Source organism: Erythrolamprus reginae, chromosome 1 (assembly GCF_031021105.1).
Source record: "Erythrolamprus reginae isolate rEryReg1 chromosome 1, rEryReg1.hap1, whole genome shotgun sequence".
NCBI lineage: Eukaryota > Metazoa > Chordata > Lepidosauria > Squamata > Dipsadidae > Erythrolamprus > Erythrolamprus reginae.
In genome coordinates, this window is record NC_091950.1 from 70,132,432 (window position 1) to 70,138,431 (window position 6,000).

Here is a 6,000-nt window from a genome sequence, read left to right on the forward strand (position 1 = left end):
CATAGTTGTTATAGTTCATAATTTTAGTATAGGTTAGATTACATGTGCACTCAAAGGTTTCATAAATTGTTGTTTCAAAGGTTATTTATTTATTTATTGGATTTGTATGCCGCCCCTCTCCTCAGACTTGGGGCGGCTAACAACAGTAATAAAACAGCATATAACAATAATCCAATACTAAAAACAGTTAAAAACCCATTATTATAAACACCAATCATACATACAGACATACCATGCATAAAATTGTAAAGGCCTAGGGGGAAAGCGTATCTCAATTCCCCCATGCCTGGCGGCAGAGGTGGGTTTTAAGCAGCTTACGAAAGGCAAGGAGGGTGGGGGCAATTCTAATCTCTGGGGGGACTTGGTTCCAGAAGGCCAGGGCCGCCACAGAGAAGGCTCTTCCCATCTTTTGTGTTCTTTATATTTTTCCTGTAATCATATAAGAAATAAATAAAATGTCTTAAAGACACTTTAAACTAATGTTTCTCAAACTTGGCAACCTTAAACTGTGTGGACTTCAGCTCCGAAAATTGGGAGTCACTGGAATGATTTCCAGTCTTTCCTGTCGGCTTCCCCATTGACGTATTTGTGGGAAGCTGGCAGGAAAAATCGCAAATGGTGATCATGTGACTGTGTGGTGCTGCAATTGTATGTGCATTGCAAGCATTTGCCAAGCATCCATATCACAATCTTGTGATTGCAGGATTGCTGTGACAGAACTTTGAGGACTGATCTAAGGTAACATTCATTCAGTGCCATCAGAACTTTGAATGGTTGCTAAATGAGTGTTGTTATTCAAGGACTATCCATACTAAGTTCTGGACAAGGAATAATAAATTTAAGTTTATTTATTATTTATTTATTTATTTATTTATTTATTTACTTATTCGATTTTTATGCCGCCCTTCTCCGTAGACTCAGGGCGGCTTACAACATGTTAGCAATAGCACTTTTTTAACAGAGCTAGGCTATTGACCCCACAATCCGGGTCCTCATTTTACCCACCTCGGAAGTTTAAATTTAAGTTTAATCAGATTTGTATGCCGCCCCTCTCCGCAGACTCTGCAGGAAGGATGGAAGGCTGAGTCAACCTTGAGCCGGTGATGAGATTTGAACCGCTGACCTTCAGATCTACAGTCAGCTTCAGTGTCCTGCAGTACAGCACTCTACCTGCTGCGCTACCCCGGCTCATATAGAAGTTACAGAATGGCACATTCTCCTTTAAAGTTAGATATGTTTTTTGCCAGAGACGTTTGAAGTGGAACCAGTCTTTCACTGACTATGTTCAGATAGAGGCTGAACAGTCATCAGTCTGAAATCCTTAAATTTGGATTTCTTCACTGAGCAATGTTTGGACTCTCTGGCCCAAACAGCACCTTTCAATGATATAATTTGACTACATATTTGTTTAAAATATTAATTTGAATAGTTGCTTCCTACAGAGGAATCTCTATTATTTGTCCCAATGTTTTTATTATCAATTTTTAAATCTGCTGTATCATTTCATATCTATATAACAGGTGCTATGTTTATTCTCCTAGTGGCTATTATCCTATTCCAGCATTTTGAAACAAAGTGAGATTTGCATGTATTTAACTTTTTAATTTGAAATCTGGCTATGTTCCCACCTGAATGACAGCAATAGAAACTCATGTTGAATCCTGAGTAACAATATCATCATGAAAGTAAATATTTTGATTTATAAATATTTATTTATTATGCTAGCATATTGATGTTATAACTCTGTACTTGTGTAGTGCAACACACACCATCTTTAATCTTCCATATCTAGACTTTTTATTATCCTTCATGAAACTTTAATTTGTTTTTATTATATGTTTTAAGTGCATCCGTGGTGTTTATTTCATAAGCCATTGTCTGGATCAGTGTGTTATCATGCAAATACTGTCTGGCTCTGAACATTTAAACTGCTAAAAGCTTGGAGATAATTTCTGCATCCTCTACACCGAAATATATTGTTGAAAGTTAGATTACAAACCACAAAACTCCAACATGTGACAGATGTGACATTCAATGAAACTTTGTTAGCAAATGATGGCATATGTGAATTCTTGTATTGAATTTAAAACAGAAATTTGGTCTGAACCGAACTATAAACTCATATACAGTGATACCTTGTCTTATGAACTTAATTGGTTCTGGGATGAGGTTCATAAGGTGAAAAGTTCGTAAGACGAAACAATGTTTCCCATAGGAATCAATGGAAAAGCGATTAATGCGTGCAAGCCCAAAACGCACCCCTTTTGCCAGCCGAAGCACCTGTTTTTGCACTACTGGGATTCCTCTGAGGCTCCCCTCCATGGGAAACCCCACCTCCGGACTTCCGTGTTTTTGCGATGCTGCAGGGGAATCTCAGCAGGGGAATCCCAGCAACGCAAAAATGGGCGCTTTGCTGGCAATGGAAGTCCGGAGGTGGGGTTTCCCAGCAAGGGAAACCTCAGCGAAATCACAGCATCGCAAAAACACCTAAGTCCTTGAAATCCCACCTCCGGACTTTGGAGTTTTTGTGATGCTGCGATTTCACTGAGGCTTCCCTTGCTGGGAAACCCCACCTCCGGACTTCCATTGCTAGTGAAGTCTGGATGCGGGGTTTCCCATGGAGGGGAGCCTCGGGGGAATCCCAGCAGCACAAAAATGGATGATTCGCTGGCAACGGAAGGTCCGGAGGTGGGGTTTCCCAACGAGGGGAGCCTTCGCCTGGCAATGGAAGTCTGGAGGTGGGGCATCCCAGCGGCGGTGGCAGGTTTGTAAGGTGAAGATAGTTCGGAAGAAGAGGCAAAAAAATCTTAAACCCCAGGTTCGTATCTCGAAAAGTTCATATGACGAGGGATTCGTAAGACGAGTTATCACTGTATACAATTCCACATAGTGCATTATTTTACTTAGTACTTTCTTTCTGAATGTCCATGCCACTGAATTCTTCAAAACTCCCATTGGCTTCCACATCCCTGTGTCACCTCACAAACAGAAAACATATTAAACCAGTGGTCTAAATGAAGGCACCTTTTGCCTTATTTAGGCTCCTATAACAAAATGGCAGTGAATTTCACTTCTGTTTTTCAACAGTCAGAGGAAGCTTCAAGGACTTTGGAAATACATTTCTGATAAACAATTCTAGTTTGCTCACCCCAATTTTTTCCAATTATACTTATTTTGATATGCCATGGATTAATTATATGTTATATTCCATCCTTCCAAGTGTTCTGCCTGACTGGGCTCAGGCAATGCGTAACAGTCCAAGGAAAAGAAATCAAACACACACGTGCTCTTCTAATCAGCAAACTTGTATTAAACAAACAAAAAAGGGTTACTCAAAACAGTCCTTAGTGTCAGGAAACAATGAAAGTGCAAGGCTTACTTCAGCTGCATACAAAACACAGGAAAAAGCAAACAAAGACAACCTGCAAGGAGCAGAAATGTTTCAGGAGTCCTTTGAATCTTTGGAGCAAACAGCAAGTCCCAGAGGTTTCACCTCCCATGTGCCTGAAAAAGCTGGGTTGAAATCCAAAGACATGGAACAGAAACTTCAGAGCAGGAACCACAAAATAACACAGATAAACAGTCACAGTTTGCCTTGTGTCTCTGTTCCCTTTTATACCTTTAGCCCTCATTAAGGGAACCACACCCAGCCCTCAATATAAGAACCACACCCTGCCCAGGTGCTACTCTGATGACCTGTAATAATCCCTCAATTGATCCCTCCTTTGCATAGCTCTTTGGCTATGCATGTCTATGAATTGATCTGCAGAGGAATCCAAGGACAAAGTCTGAGTGACTGAGTCCTGCGAACCAGTGGCCTCATCCTCCTGGCTGTCTGCCACGTCTTCCTGGCTGTCAGCCAGGCTTTCGCACTCACTTTGTGCAGCATCTCTCCCATCTGTGGGAGCAACGGCTGGCCGAAGCCCAAACACAACACCAAGGTCGGTAAAATAAGGACCCAGATTGTTGGGGCTGATATGCTTACTCTCTTTAAACCGCTTAGAGAGGGCTGTAAAGCACTGTGAAGCAATATATAAGCCTAAATGCTATTGCTATAAATCCTTCCATTCCCCACTAGCTTGTCAGAGCTGAGAAAGCTTCTTGAATGAAAAGTGAAACATCTTAAACCCCCCCCCCAAGGAAGTCCAGTTGCCTCCTGAAAAAATGTCTGTGGGATGATATTGTAGGACTTTAATCTTTATTTATTTATTTATTTATTTTATTTATTAGATTTGTATGCCGCCCTTCTCCGAAGACTCTTCCTAAGAAGAGAGATACTGTATAAAAATAGGCCTTAGCCTCAGATAAGGTCCCATCTCATAATCCCACCTGCCTAATCATGGAAGCAGATACAGGTAGAGGCAATCTTTCAAATACTTTGATCTACACATAGTATTTGAATCTTGCTCAGAAAATATTGTAATTTTTAATCCTCCTTGGGATGGTAGTTCATTCAGTGCATATTAGAGTTTGTGGGAGGCAAAAATCCTTAAAATGCAGTTTTTAAGACTAGAAGCAGTTCTATATTATGTTGCAGACAAAGCAGCTCATTTGCCCTGAAAGAAACAGCAGGATTTCTCAGGAAGAACCTCATCAGGTGCCCTTATTACATCCGCATTGGAAGCTACAATTCCAACAAACAATTCACTGATGAGGTACCGCCAGGTGTCTGGCAATAACAGATTCCTTTGAGAAATGGGCCAACACTGTGTATAGTAAAGCCTACTCTTCTGCTACTTAATTTATTTCTTAGGACAGGAGAGCAGGTTGAAGGCTGACATTTCTCACCTAGTCTGGGCAGCTAATGATTAATGAACTTAAGAGACAAGGATAGACTTTCTTCCCGCCAGTAGCGATGCCATCCCAAGTTAAAGGAGCAAACCAGCTTATAGATATAAAAATTGTTAAATGTTTGATAGATGTTTAAAGAAAGTAATCACAAGCCAAAATGTTCCAAAAATGTTTCAGTTGTCCCAAAGGTGCTTTTTCAGGAGGCAACTGTACTTTCTTGTTTTTTTTTTTGAAGACGTTTCGCTTTTCATCCAAGAAATTGCTTCAGCTCGGACAGAATAGTGGGGAATAGAAGGATTTATATCCCTTGCAGACAGTTGGACATTTGCATGGAATGTCTTCAGAAAGAAAAAACAAGAAACTCCAGTTTCCTCCTGAAAAAGCATCTTTGGGACAACCATGACCTGGATGGCTGAGGATCTCTACAGATTTCCATTTCAGTTGATAACTTGGCTTTAGCTGACTTCTAGAAAACTACTTGGTGCTAGACTCATAGAAATAATATTAATTCCAAGATTTCAAAGTTTGTCAATTATACTTCTAATCAGAAAATCTTGATCAGACAAGCTGCTGATTTCTTTACTGCCATAGGATCACAGTTCTCTGAGAAGCAGCGGCACCCTGAGTCCGGGAGGAGAAGGGCGGTCTATGAACGTAATTAATAAATAAATTAATAAATAAATCTGCAGGATCTAACACTTTCATTAAAACAGGTAAGGGATTGCTGTTGCGGGGAAAATAGGAAGCTGGATCATTCGCGGTGTATGTTGATTTGAATAATAGTGCAATGACCAAAAAAAATATGTGGGATAAAAATTAAGTAAATAAAAAAAGGAACATTATGCCGTAATGCCTCAAGTTTTATTCTTCCACATGTTTATTTATTATTTTATTTTATTTATTTGTTTTGTCAAATACGTATTGGTAGTATACAAAGATATAGTAATATTTATATACATGATACTAGTAAAAGAGAAATATTAGGACAGGGGAGGGAAGGCACTCTGGTGCACTTATGCACGCCCCTTACTGACATCATCATCATCATCATCATCATCATAATCATTATTATTATTATTATTATTATTATTATTATTATTATGTCAGTACAACACAGCAAATGAGATCACTATGCTGGATTTCGTATTCCATCACCAGTCGGGCACTTCCCAAGCACCTAGGACTGTGTGATGCAGCGGCGAATTATGT